The sequence below is a fragment of the Protopterus annectens genome, chromosome 4.part0 (genome assembly GCF_019279795.1).
Source record: "Protopterus annectens isolate FY-2018-M chromosome 4.part0, PAN1.0, whole genome shotgun sequence".
NCBI classification, from domain to species: Eukaryota; Metazoa; Chordata; order Ceratodontiformes; family Protopteridae; genus Protopterus; species Protopterus annectens.
In genome coordinates, this window is record NC_056733.1 from 1495649334 (window position 1) to 1495664875 (window position 15542).

Below are 15542 nucleotides of genomic sequence, written 5' to 3' on the forward strand. Positions count from 1 at the left end.
AATGAACAAAGGCTTCTTCCAGACCTAACGTCTCCAGTCCTATTCAGCACTGTGGTGTGCTGTGCTGTTTTAATGGTTTAACAGCTCATTTACATTTCCCTTATTTTTTCTTAAAATAAGATAGCTGGTTAACCCTTGCTGTCCCAGTATCCTCTATTAAAACATATACATTTAATTCTGGTACAATAATACATGTTCATTTCTTTTCATTCCAACAGGGTGCACTGTTGATACATTTTAACACAAGCAAATCCCACAAATACTTTTTCAGCACAAGCATCTATATAAACCAGTTTTATATATAAATGACATATAATTATTTACAAAATTCCATTGCCCTACCTCTCCTGGCATGCTTGGCAGTACTTCCTATCGTCACAGGGAAATAATCTTTTATTTGTAGTTACTTTTGTATTCTTTTAAGTATACTTTTAAACATTAATGATATGAAGTGGGGTAAATGCTTTTCAGTCCACCCACAAGTTTAACAATGTCATCAAAAGTCCAGTCTTTCTTAGCTGCTTTTTCTTGTAAATCCATATTTCAGAAAATTTGATTGATATTTTATAATGTCATGCTTATTTACTAATTTCAGTGTTGCTGGTCTTCTTCCTGTTCATCTCAACATCAGACTCTGGTTCAATTCCAATTCTTTTGAAATTTCACTCTGACAGGCTGGCAATTCATATAAAACAACTGCATTTAGTCAAGTATTTTATGTACTGAAAAAGAGTATTGAGGATTCAAAAGCTTTGCTTTTTATATTTTTGTGAGTTTTCAACATTGAAGTGTTTTAAATGGTTGGACCCTTGGCTTCTTACTCCTGGAGTACTTCTAATTTGCTGTGTGTGGTCCTTTTAACTGCTTACTGAAGATACATTTTGCTGTTTTGTCTCAAGCATTTTCCTTTGGAACACTGGAAAAGAATTCACAAGCAAAGTCTCTATGAGCTTTATTGTCAGAAGAATGAAAAGCAGAGTCCTCTTCTGTTTGATGCCTCACTTTTTGTTGGACAAACTTTTGTATTTCCCCTTAGCCTGTTCTGCATCAAACATGTCTTTGATCCCCCAGGAAAAAAAAAATATTCTGAAGACAGCTGGATACAACAACTTGAATTTCAGACCTGCCTTTCGACATTCCATGGGATAAATTTGCTTTTTTTTCCCGCTTGGTGTACAGTGAATACTCATTTTCCACAAACACTTTACTGTCTCCAATTTCTAATACTTTGCCCTTCTGCCACAGTTTTGTCAAGATCAATGCTTTCTGTTGGTATGATTGCATCCTTACATATACAGGTCTTGACTGTTTTCTCGTGGCTATGTTTGAAGCATACACTCGATGTGCTTTTCAATTAAGTAATCCTGCTGTGAAATAAATAACAGTCCAGCTGCTTATTTGTGCTTTCACAAAGTTAATATAGTCTGTTCTTCCAGTTTCTCTGGTACAGCAAAAAATCTCAGCTTTTCTCTGCATGCTCTGTCCTGTAACTCTGCCATTTTTGTAAACATCTTTGTTTGAGAAGTCTCATACTCAGCCAGTCTTTTATTCAGTTCATTCTCTGATTTTTGCAGTTTTATCAGTTCATCTGAATAGCTGCTTTAATCATCTTCAATTTTCTTGCCTTTCGTTATTTGAGTTGATATATTCCTTCACTGTTTCATTTATTTTAATCAGCTCTGAGCACATTTGATTTATTTTTCCTCTAAATTACTGGAAGCCATCTCTTGTACCAAAGATGGAGCTTGAACTGTTTTTTCCTGAACATCTACAAGATTCTTTCTAGTCAGTGTTTTCTCTTCACCTTTTCTAGTAGATTTTCTTTCAGGCTAACTTTCTTCTCTGTTGGCATCTAGCCAATGTACTTAATAGCAAGTAACTGAATTTTACTAAAGCTGGCACAATTACTGGCTCTTACCTCTCAGTTTCTTTTTTTCACACTGGGAGAGATAAAATTAAGCTGTTGATCAGTGTGCAGCCATTCTGGAAGTCCACCACAGCAACACTGTTGACAGGGAGAATAGTGGATCTTCACTGACAATGACAATTCTACACCTTCAAGAAGAAACTGTGCATCTTTATTACCTGCCAGTTAGTGTAGTGGGTTAAGGTTGCTGCTTTCTGTGCAATGGGTGCAGGGTTCTATACCTCTGCAATGCATTTGGTGCAAAGGGTTAAAGCTGTGAGCTTTAGTTCTTGTTGTAAAGGGATTGATTGCTCCTGCCCTCAGTTGTCTAGTGTGTGACCTTGAGCACGTCACTTAACCAACTGGGAATTTGGGGTAGGCTCCTCAATGGTCCCATAGGCTCTAAGCATAGTACCAATCTATGAATCATCTGTGTGTGTCATCTTAAAATAATTCATTTTTAAGCTCCTCTAAATTTGAAACTGCAAATTCATAGGGTAGCTAGAATATTTCTTGAAGTGGCAAAAACACTGAAGTTTCTTAAGATTTATGAAGAAGAGGGACAGTCTGTAGGGTGCTGAATAACAATGGTCAGCCAGAGGCTACATAATCTGGGAATGGTAAAAGAGCTACCTGTACATACCTGATATTTAAGAACATATGTCAAAGGAGGAAACAGGCTATAAGAAGTCCAGATATTTCACTATTTATAGTGGCTGACTTTCTTTCTTTCTTTCAATTGACATGAAAGAAAAAATATGGGGCTACATGTAGTTGAAAGTATGGTTGCTGAAGGAAAGAAGGGAAGAAGTAAATACAAACCCAAATTAATGATTGTCTATGACTATTTTAATATTATTCTTTCCTGGGCAGGGCAGTCACTTGAGAGGATTTATACAATCAAACTGAACAGAAAAATCAGGGGTTATTGAAGCTTGTATTACATCAGCTCCTGACCCTAGATGTGCACTACTGAGAAAGTGTGTTTTTTTCCACTGATAGGAATGAAACAATGAAAACTAAGAGTTACTGCTTGAGGATCAGACAAGGTATATTAACCTTCTGCATTGAGAATGTTAAGAGTAATGAGAACAGCTGTGATTTCAAAATCAAAAATTATTTTATTCATGATAAATGAGATACTGTTACACCTGAGGTAAGCCAAAACCAAAGAATCCATACATTCACTGAAACTTTAAGTATTCAGAAAGGATGTTGCTTTATATACATGACACATTAAACGTTATGTATAAAACTAAAAGTAGTACCTGCTAGCTACTGAAACAGTCATGAAGTCTTACTTTCAATTTTACTGTAAATGGAATTTTACATACTGAACCCAAAACCCTAATAGAAAACTGGTTACCATGTGATTTTATTTAACTTTATCTAAGTAGTACTGGGTGAGGAATCCACTATAACATAAAAGGAATGGGTGTAAGTAGTCTTTTAAGTAGTTAAATACAAATGGAAATAGATGTTGATGGCTGTACAGGGGAATATGTGAAAAACAGTACAAGAACTGTATAAACTGTATTACTAGCTTTGTCAACTGTGCCTACTTTAGGGTTTATCCTTTCACCTTGGAAATATTTGTACAGAAAAGTTCTTTGCATTTTAAGGTTTAACCCTAAGCCTTGGAGGTTAATGAGTGTGAGTGTAAATGTTTGTATATAGCTATAAATCAAATAATCTACATATTTTAAGGTTTATACCTAAGCCTTGGGGATAAATGAGTGTGAATGTAAACATTTGTCTATAGTTAAAAAAATCAAAAGGTCTATGCATTTTAAGGTTTATCTCTAATCCCTGGTGGTAAAGAAGTGTGACTGTAAACATTGGTACAAAGTTCAAAATCAGAAGTTCTAAGGGGCATGCAGAGAAATGAGCTTGGAAAAAGAGACCCTGAGTGAGATGCTTTGCACTAACTGGTTTCACTGAAAAGCATTTCTCCTACTTTTCATAATTTCGATGTATTTGGCAGCTACCATCCAATTAATACACCTGTCATCAATATTTTAGCACTCATTCTAGAAAAAAAAAATAAACTAAACTGAAGTTAGAAAACAAGCAGTTAGTTCTTCCCTCCTTGCAGCCTTTTTAGATAAAGATGGCATCTTATAGTGAAGGGGTCACAGACCAACTCAAAGTGATTCATACCACATTGGAATCATTTACAGATGTACTTAAACTACTGCATTGGACGTACAGTAAATAAAAACCATGTTAGATTGTCAATACTCTCAACTAGAAGGAACTGCTGTTGCATTACCAAAGAAACAAATCAATAGGGAAAGGCAACATGCCATCACGGGCATACATTACAGCTATAAACAAGACCTACAAGTACACTCTCAGTGACTGAAACTTAAAATGGAAGACTTAGAAAATCAAGCCCAACAAAAATTCTTATAATCTTCCTCCCTGAAAATGCAGTAGGTTCTGGTGCTCTTATATTTTTCACAAAAACAATCTATACCTTCTACTTGGTACTAAAACCCCTAGAGTTATCCAGAGGGCTCAATGCATTACACTAAGGGTCAGATCTAATAACCTGCCCAGACACATCATCATAAAATTTCTGGATTATAATTACAGGGAACATATTTTAAAGAAGGTAAAGGAACTTGGAACAAACTTAAAATTAGCAGGACACACAATCAAAATGACCCTACATTACAATGCTTTTTTGAATAATAAAAAAGGTGATGATTCCATACCTCAGCAGCTGACATGAGGTGAGTTACTTTGAACTGGTTCCCCTTGTATGTTTATGTGCCATATCACTGTGATTCCCAGCACAGGGCCTGGAGTCCACAGATAGCTCAGGAAATTGAGAGCAATTGTTAGAGCCATCATTTCATAGACATTTTATATGTTTTAATTTGTCTTGCTTGTTCCAGAGGCCCTTGACTTTCACCCCCATGGACATAACTCCCCAAGCAAAGTCTGTTGCATCTGTGGTTACAGACTGGAGTAGGGGGCAGATGGGAAAAAACAAGACCTAGGTTGAGCGACAAGTGATTCACCCAGCAGGATTACCAGAATAACTCCTTTTTCACAAACCAGTCCAAACTGATCTGAAAAAAACACTGAATATTCTTCATGTGAACTCTGGGCAAAGGAATCATGTGAACAGTAGAGACCATGAAACCTAGAATTCTAAATAATTCCCTGGAGGATGCCAACGTCTGGTTGGACAATATCAAAAACTGTTCCTTGTAACATTCCACTCTGTCCTGAAGAAGAAAGGCCACCATGAGGGATGTGTCCAGTAGACATCCCAGAAACACTACCCTGAAAGATAGAATGAGAGAAGACTTCCTGAAAACCTAGGGTGGGAAAGTTTTTTTTTTTTTACCTAAGCCAGCAATTCTTGACAACTTGTGAAAGAATTTTCAAAAATAAGTCAGACATTAAATATGGAAAAATGTGAATACTCTGCAGCCTACCATGGACTATTAGAGGAACCAAGTACTTTGTCAACTGAATGGCAAAACAAAAAACTGAAAATGTTAACCATATACAAAAACATAAAAGAGTCTGGATTCTTTGAGAGTTGGAATATTATGCAGAGAATTAGAAACAAAGGTCTAGGACAGTTCTCTGGTTCCTTTCTTTTTTTGGCACCACAAAGATCGTCAAATAAAATATTTCCCCTCTTAGCTCTAGCGAAATAGGTTCTATAACCCTCTGATATAGCACCTGATTTAGAATAAGAGGGAACAGGGAGGTTTTATTAGTTGGATGAAGAGTAATCCCTTGAAAAAGAAGAAGGGGGAATCCCCACTGCCATTTATAGCCTTTCTGAATGATTTTCAGAATCCAAGTGTTGCAAGTTATTTGGTAACACAGATGAAAGTAAAGACCTGGACTTGGGAAAGCTTTACAAGATTTCCAGGGTTGGGAGGGGAAAAATATGAAGGGACATATAGTACACCCACTTGCTTATGATTCTTCTTGATTTTGGTAGGGCCCTCTTCTTTCCTTTGAACCTCCCTGACATTGATTTTTTTGAAAATATGTTTGCCTGTGCCTTGTTAGGAACACTTTATATCTCCTGTAAAAAAAACCTAACTGTAAGAAAGGTGACTATTGTATTTTGGCAAGAAGGGTTCGAAAATGCAGGTAACCCCTTGAATTAACAGTTCCCCTTTCTTCCAACCTTTTAAGAACCTCAGCAGAATAAAGACCAAGTAACACATTTTTATCTAAGGTGGCATTCAGAATCTCAGCTTTGATATCCTCTGGAAATTCTGAGAAAGTAGCCAGGCAATGCTCTAGAAACAGCATTTGCAGTGGCATTAGCACATTTTAGAAAGTGTTTGGTTACCTAAGACACACAGGATACTAATACATTCACAGTCGCTTTAGTTTCTGAAGACAGGAGGTCAGCAATTAACTTTTTCATATTGTCAAAGGAAGCCAGCAGAAGCTAAGACATGATCTTGACAATTAGCCATCCTGGAGGTTAAAGTGGAATAAGTATAATCTTTCTTCCTAAACTATCAATACATTTGCCAGCTTGTCAAAAGGAATAAGGTTAGTTGCTGTAAGGAGTTTGGGAGAAGCTGATTTTAACAGAGAAATTACTGCATGATCGGAACTTGGATTAGTAAAAATGGAATTTATTTGACTTGGCCACAATACAATTTATCAGACTTTCTGGGAGCAAGTGACTGTCAGGCAAATGCTGACTGTAAAGAAAGCATCATCTAAGTAAGGCAACACAGGAGGAACAGCTGCAAGTTGAAGAAATCCAGCAGCAACAAACCGTAATATATTTGCTGAAATTTTGATATTTCTTTTTATCCCACTGAAACAAGTGCTTCATTCTGGCAATAGTATCAGAAAATCCAACTCTTCAAGAAGCGAGGAAGAGAATCTGAAGAATAATTTTCAAAAGAGTGGATTCTATACTGTGGAGTAGGAATTTGACAAAAATAGCGCAAATCTAAATCCTGTCCCTCAGACTAGGGATCAGAATCTGAAAGACAGGAAAATATTTTCCTTTTTAATGACAGGAAGATTCCATGTAAACATTTAAAGGTTTTAAATAAACCTTTAGAAAATCCAAGCCAAGTGAAAGGTCTAACCTTACATTTCCTTTTTTTCCTGGGAGACCCCTCTTCCTAAGAAAAAGAGTGGCTTGAAAGATGGTCCCTTCCCCAGGAATGAAGTTCCTCAGAGCAGCTTAGCTAAGGAGCATTTCCTGGTCCCTTCCCCAGTGTTGATATGAGTGATTCTCCCTCACCTGATAAGGACAGCTGTACAGCAGCAAAGTACATGCCTGCCTCTCCATCCTTAGTGGTTTCCCATGGAGTAGCACCAAGGAGACTAAGAAAAAGAAATGAGTGTTCCAAAAAACAACAGATACAGTGGAGTCACCCATCGCTGGCTGAGGTAAAGGGGAAGCCAGAGTCAAGATCAAAGCCCCCTGGATAACATTCCTCTTCTTGCTGCTTAGGGTGGAAATAACTGTAGGACCAAGGTTCACGTCCTTGTTGAAAAAGGTGCCTGACAATTGTCATACTTCATGACAAAAACGTCAAGTTCTGAAGTCAATTTTTTTCAGTAACAATAAGCTTATAGACTCATAGGTGTGTACTAAACAAATGACCACAAGGGCCTTTTTACGCCTAGCCATGCAGCTAAAATCTCTGACAAGTTCTGGTACCCTCGATAAGTGTAAGCAGGTGCTTGGGAAACAAAACATTTATAAACACGGGCCTGGGAAATGAACCATTTATAGGCTGCCTGTGTCTATTAGAGACATAAGTGTCAAACCAGGGATGAATTTCCTGTTCCCCACCCACCTGCCCAAGTTAAATTTGAATTGGGTTAGGGAGGAACTTTGCTTCACATGGATGGGGTGCCTGTTCCAGGAAAGAGGTAGTCTCTGGGATACATCTGTTTTTCTACATGTCTTATTTATATCACAGGTAAAGTTTAAATCATTAGAACAGTTAAGAATTCTGATGCTATTTATTTCATGGATATGCAGGAGGTCCATCAGGGTGGGGTCTGACAATGCCTTGTATGCCAGGCATAAATTTCCCCTCAACAGACTGGAGGAGACAGAATATATGGATAGGGTTTTGAGATGGTCTGCATAAGACATGTTACTTATGCTTTGCATTCTTTTAATGAGGAATCTCTGTGGACATAACAATTGTTTGATGTGCCTGGTTAGGTACAAAGTAAAGGGGGCATTGGACTCAATGACAGGTCTGATGAATGTTGAATTCAGCTGAGCAATGAACTCCTTAGACCTAGATGCCATTCCTTCTTATAAGTTTGACAACCACCAAACACACCAAAAAAAAACCACAAGGACAGTGGAGGGAGTGGCTACTGCAGTAGTGATTATTCAAACATTTAAACTACTGTAACATTTGTCATATTAATCACAATGCAACAGTCTTAGATATATGGATAAACTACCGTAGCTTACTACATCTGGAAGGTGGAAGGAGAAGGATCAAGGAGTTCCTGGAGAATGGTCCTAAGAAAACCTGATCAAGACACGGAGAAGGAATCAAGCTTGTATTGCCTTGTAAAAGTATATATGGAGGACCAAGTTGTTGCTTCTGAATACTTCTAGAATCAAACACCTTCTAAAAAGGATTCACTTTTATACCCAGGGTAAAAACCAGTTTGGTAAATTTATTAGTTGATTTTAAATTATTTATTAGACAAAAAAATGTAGAATTATTTTTTAATGGACAGGAGAAAAAGAATATTCAGAACAGACTAGTGAAGAAAAGCACTTTCAACCCCCCACTGCTTTAGAAATTTTGAACTGGTGGTGGAAAAAGAATTAAGGGAAATGTTGAAATACAATAGAGTCACCCCAAATGTAACTACTGAGGAAAAGAATATGCTACATGATTTTAAGGAAAACAAAAACCTTAGAACTATGAAACCAGACAGGGGTGGAGGGGCTGTTTTAGTGGATCATATCAGCTATGAAAGCAAAATGTTTGACTTGCTCAATGATGAAGAGACATACGCTAGAGTTTCCTTGAATGAAGTCAACATTTCCTACAAAAATATTTCTGTGTGTCTAAATGATCTAGTGATAGAGGGGCTCATAGACATTGAGACTTATAACTTTTAAATGTCGACAAGCCCAGAATACCCTCTATATTTGGCATACCCAAGGTCCACAAAAGTATTACTGACCCACCGCTATTGTCTCTGCGGAAGGATCAGTATCTGCACCTTTGGCAAAATATATAGACTGTAATCTAAAAAACAAAGTTTTCAAAAATTAGAATATTCTCAAGGATTCATGGGATTTTTTAAGATGCATAAGTAATGAACAACAATCCATCACAAGTACTTTCATTACACTTGCTGTAGTGGATTTGTTCACGTGTATTCCACATGATGTGGGGCTTGCTTGGTTTGAGGAATTCATGGCCGATTGTGGGGATATACCCTTCGGTGTATTTCGCACTTGCCTAATTTTAATGGACCCAGTCCTTAAGAATCATTTTATTTTCTTTCAGGGAAAATACTATAAGCAATTGAAGGGCGTGGCAATGGGAGCACATTGTGCCCCTACCTACACCAATATTATTCTCCTATATTGGGAAAACAAACACGTGTTCGCCTCTGAATTTAAGCAATACTGGAACCTGTATGGGCCTTTTTTAGATGACATCTATATTTTTTGGACTGGTACTGATAATCATTTTTTCGAATTCCTTGAATACATTTCTAAGACTACTAAGTTCCTAAAATTTACATATCAGCTTAACAATAGTGAGTTAAATTACCTTGATGTTAACATTCAAAGGGTGGACAATGGTTTCAAATCTAAAATACATAAAAAGCAAACATCCTCAAATTCTTATCTTCACTATGCGAGTGTCCACCCCCCACACCAAAAAAGAGGGGTAATAAAATGCCAACTGGTCCAGACTAGCAGAATCACATCTGATGACCATGATTTTAAAAGAGAATGTGATTTTATAGTAGAAATGTTCAAAGCCAGAGGGTACCCTCCCACACTTTTGAATGATGTACTAACAGAAGTCATGAATGGTAGAGAGTCTAGGTTTGCCCCTATTTTGGGTAAAAATCACCCCTCTGATTATGCAAGGCTAGGTACGAAGATAGAAGGGGCGCCTTACCAATCTGCTTTGACTATCACATATGATGGTGAAGCAAATTTGGTCAAACAAGTTATAGACAAGGAGTGGAAAGAACTTGCAGCCTTATCAGATTTAAATTGTATATCTGACAAGTCACTTAAATGTGTGTACAAAAATGGACGAAATATCAAAAATATTTTGGAAGGAGGTTCCCATTATAACTATTTCGGAACTCTCATTAGTAACAAAAAAGGTACACACAAATGTGGAAGATGTACCCAATGTAAGTACATACAGACTGGGGACATGTTATATTTAAAATGTAGAAACAAGTATATAACTACTACAGGGTATGCAAATTGTAATACCACAGGTGTGGTATATATTGTTTTGTGTGGGGCATGTGACTCCTTCTATGTGGGTAAGATGGAAAGGAGGTTAAAACAAAGAATGTATGAACACCTTTATGATTTAAGGAAGAAAAATAATAATAACACCCTGTACAAACATCTTCAGGCATGTCCAAAAGCAGAGTATCAATGTTTCATGATAGAGATGGTCCCTACAGACCCCAGGGGTGGGTCATGGGAGACCAGACTCGAATACAGGGAACTATATTGGCAATTAGTCCTGGATGCTTGCAACAATTCAGGACTTAATGATATAGTGTCTTTAAAACTTGTACTCAAGCTCAGGTCTGCAAAATTATGATATTTTTACATTGTTTACATTTTTTATGTATATTCATGTTATTTCATCCTAGTTTATTTACTTAAGTGAATTCTTGACTTTATATACATTTTCATGTGTTTTATTATTTGTCCACCAGATGGTGCTAGACTGGTAAGACTGTCACATGCAGTTTAGAATCCACTCTTTCTGTATCTTGCTAACTAATTGAATCACTGATTTCATTGGTCTATTCAAACAGGAAAAGTTTTTTTTTTTCAAAAAACTTTTTATTTTATTTTCTCTTTTAACAAAAAGAAGTAACAAACAAATGATGAAAAACCAAACAAGTTATAGCAAAGGTAAAAACAATACAAGCTGTTCGTATAAAGTTCACATATTATGCAGTAGAAACTGATAAGCATAACTATGTAAATATACAAAAAAAAAAAAAAAAAAAAAGGGGATACCCCATATGAACTGCTAACCTAGCATGCTACCCAAGGAGAAGAGATAATAGAACACTAAGTAGAGAGCACAAGATAAATCACAGCATTTACGAAAGGAAGGACTGTTTTAAGTAGAGGTAAGGAGGAGGGCATTGACCTTAACCCATTCCTCTTTGGACTTTTAATAATGAATTTTTGTGCAGCCATGTAAGTAAGAGCCATTGACTTAAAGTTGTTCCAACAGAGTTTAGTGCGGTCCAACCAATTTTTAGAGATGCATAATTTCATGAGTGAACATAGGAAAACCAGAACATGTGTGTCAAATTTAGAAAGAGCACAAGTAGGGATATGAAGAATGGCTAGTTCCCAAGAAAGGGTTGACTTATGATAACCCATTTTTTGAAGGCGGACTTTTAACGATGTCCAGAGTTTGTGTGTGTAATTGTAGGACCATAAAACATGCATTAGGTCAGCATGCGAAGATGAGCAGCAGGGACAAGAGGGAGACTTGTTAGGGTCAAACTTAGCTAGTCTAGCCGGAGTGTAAGCATTATTGTTGATCATTAACTGTGTGTAGAAGAGGTTCTTAAAGGGGGAAAAGTTTATAGTGTTTTTTATGGCTGAGAGCTTCTGAGTGTGTGAAAGAAGGGGGTTATACTTGTCCCAGTAGTTTGAAAAAAGATAAATTCTATTATTGATCATGGAGGATATGAGTCTGTATGAGTTAGAGAGCATTTTTTTGGGTAGAGTTAGATTATGCATCACAGATTCTAGTATGGAAAGATTTTGTCCGTTATCTAATAGATGTATGAATTTAGAGGTAATAACATCACGTATTTGTCGAGTAATAATTAGGTATTTCTTATTGACTTTAAGGATTTTGCATAGATTAGACAGTGATTCATTGTTGTGTTTGAGTATATCCTAGACTAAGAGATTTTTTTATTAGCGGGAAGTTGGAGAGGTTGACTGGAAGATTGTTGATTTTAATATTGGGATTTAGGTGTAGGGGTTGAAGTAAAGGGAGTGATTTGTCAAGACTGATGAGTTTTAAAATGTTTTGGAAGATAATAACCTTTTGTTTTAAGTTATTTGGGAGGTTGAGACTCCGTAAGGTGTCCTGTGAAAGAAAGGGGAGAGCAGCTGGATTTAGGTTAACGCTAAGAATCTGCTGAAACCATAATTTAGACCAGGTAGGATAGGTATTATAGTCTGCTAATTTAAGTTTGGAGATATATAATAATCTACTTGCAGAGATGATTGAATAATATAGATGAAAGTTTGGAAGGCCCAAGCCACCTCCAGATTTGGGAAGGGTTAATTTATTATATGCAATTCTCACAGATTTGGGATACCAAATAAATTTAGCTAGATCTTTGCTAATCTTGGTCAAAAAGGACTTGGGTACCAACTGATCCACAGAATTAAACTGAAAGAGGAGTCTGGGGAGTATGTTCATCTTAATTATTGCTGATTTGGATAAAAGAGATAGCTTCAGTTTTTCCCACCTATGAATATCAAGAGAGATTTTGGACCAAGATCTGAGAAGGTTATTTTGAAATGTAGATGAATGATTATGATCAAAATAGATCCCTAAATACTTGATATCAAAAGTTGTTTTGAAGGGGGAGGCGGGAAAGTAATTTGGTTTATGACCTAGAGGGTTAATGGGAAAGATGTGAGATTTCTTGAAGTTTACTTGATAATCTGAAGCTTTTGAGAAGGCGTTGATGGAGATTTCAATCTTGTTAAGGTCAGTATTCGGAAGTTGAAAATAAATGATTAGATCATCAGCGAAGGCTGAAAGGAGTATTTTGGTATTCATTACTTTGGGGATTGTATGGAAAGTATTTAATTTTATATAAAGAAATAAGGGTTCGATGAATATATTGAAGAGGAAAGGAGATAGCGGGCACCCCTGCTTGGTGTCATTAGTTATTTGTAAAGGATTGGAAAGAATCTTGTTTATCCTTAAGCAGGTAGAGGATTTACTGTATAAAACTTTAATCATATCTATATAAGAGGAGGGAATGTTAAAATATGATAAGGAATGAAAAAGAAAATTCCAGTTAACCCTATCAAAGGCTTTTGCTGCATCTAAAGTTAAGGCATAAACTGGACTTTTTTCTTTTTTCAACAGATGTATTAGAGAGTATAGAGTTAGAGTGTTATCCCATGTATGCCTACGTGTCATAAAGCCTGATTGTTCCATGGAAATTATAGATGGAAGAATTTTTCTAAGTCTGTTGGCTAAAAGCGAAGCTAGAATCTTGATATCAATATTTATCAGTGAGATGGGGCGATAATTGTGTGGATCCGTTTTGTCTTTTTGGTTTTTAGGAATTAAGATTGTTTTCGAAGTATTCCAGTGGAGGTCTGATATGCCGTACTTTATTACGTGGTTGTATACTTTTAGCAGGATAGGGGAAATTATTGAGATAAAAGTTTTAAAGAATTCAGCTGTGAAGCCATCGGGGCCAGGGGATTTGCCTAACTTGAGGTTCGAAATAGTGGATTGGATTTCTTGTAGGCTTACGGGAGCTGAGAGCATGTCACATTGATCTTTATTAATGGAAGGGAATTTAATGGAATTCAGGAAGTCAATCATATGTTGATGTAAAACATGATCTGTATTTTCTTTGGAATAAATGTCTGAATAAAGGCTGGAAAAGAGTTGTATAATTTCCTGGTCCGAATTATAAATCTTGTTTTTAAAGTGCAGACGAGATATTTTAGGGGGTTCTTGGGTGTTCCGAATTAATTTTGCAAGTAGTTTAGATGGGGTTTGTGCCCATTCAGAGTAAATCGCGATCATCTTTTGTTCAAAAATGGTTAAGTTCTGTTTATGTAATTGAAGTAAATGGTTCTGTGTTTCATTTATTAAATTGTCTCTGATGGGGTCCGGGTTGAGTTTTTGTTGTTTTTCTAAGTCAAGGAGCTTATTTGTAAGTTCAAGTTCTTTGTTTTTGTACATTTTTTTGAGGTAAGAGGCTTTGTTAATTAAAGTACCTCTAATATAGGCTTTACACGCAGCCCACTGTATATCTAGTGGTATATTAGAGAGGTCGAGGTTAGAGGTAAGATTAGTTAATGTTTCAGTGATTTCTTGAATAATATCCTTGTTTCGAAGTAAATTATTGTTAAGTGTCCAGTTGTTATAAGTACATGGAGAAGTTACTTTTTGAATAGGGTTGATATTTAGGGATATCTTAGAGTGATCTGATAAGGATCTCGGTTCTAAAGAGAGATTAATTTTAAAGTGGGTGAGGGATTCAGAGATTAGAAAGAAGTCCAGCCTTGACCAAGATTTGTAGCATTTTGAGTAGTATGTGTATAGTTCATCCTTAGTTATATGGTCTTTCATAGATATGGGGTCAGTAAGTTTGAGATCGTACATTAAGTCTTCCAAGGCAGAGGAGGATTGAAGATTATAATAGGGAGATTTACTAGTGCGATCTGAATTAGGGTCTATAACAGCATTCCAATCCCCTCCCGCTATAATATAGTGATCTTTAAAAGTTGCTAGAATATTGTGGATTTCTGTAATACAGATATGTTGTTGGGAGCACGGGCCATATAGGTTGAAGAACAGAATTGGTTTATTAAGATTGGGAAATTGGGATGAAAATAAGCACCATCTACCATTTACATTAGACCGCTCATTTAAGACAGTGCCTTGGAAGGATTTTTTGATAATAATCGCCACCCCTCTAGAATTTGAACTATTTCCTGCAGAAATAATGGATTTCAACCATTTCTTTTCCCGGTCTTTGACCCAGTCTTTATTATATGTGTGCGTTTCCTGAAGAAAACATATATTTGCTTGTGATTTAAAAAACAGGTGTAGGAGGAGTGCTTTTTTGGCTTTATTCTGTAGCCCTCTAACATTCCATGAGTCAATATGTAGAGTCATGGCAAACTAAGAGTAGGTAGATTGTATTTATAAGTGATATAGGGTGAAGGGGGTAATTGACTGCATTTTGAGAGAGATCATATTTGAAGAAGGGAGGTGTGTATACAGATAATAAGTAAAGAGAAGAAGGAAAAAGGAAAGAAAAGTAATTAAGGCAGCATAACAGTTCCTTCCACAAAGCCCCGGTGCCTACCCACCCCTCTATGCTGGTGGAAGGAACAAACATACAATAAAACAGGAATTTTTGTGTTAGGTTAGCATAATTATTCTTGTCTTGTAAGTTGTAAGAAAAACAAAAAGTAACTAAACTAGCAATACAACAATATATACATATATACAACTCTATCTGTTTCCAAGACCAGGCTATATTAGAACCCAAGGCGAACACAACCATGAGCTCATAAAAATTACATCCGGTAGTAGCCATTTAAAAAAAGAAAAAAGGGAAGAAGGAGATATAAAGAATATAGAATAAATGAAACATGAAAGCATAAAAAAGTAGA

General features: G+C 36.4%; 1 protein-coding gene across 2 annotated transcripts in view; it reads right to left on the reverse strand.

Annotated features, from left to right (window-relative positions):
* CYFIP2 (cytoplasmic FMR1 interacting protein 2) overlaps positions 1-15542 on the reverse strand; it is a 2832302-nt gene that overhangs the window by 2279906 nt on the left and 536854 nt on the right. The window lies entirely within an intron of this gene.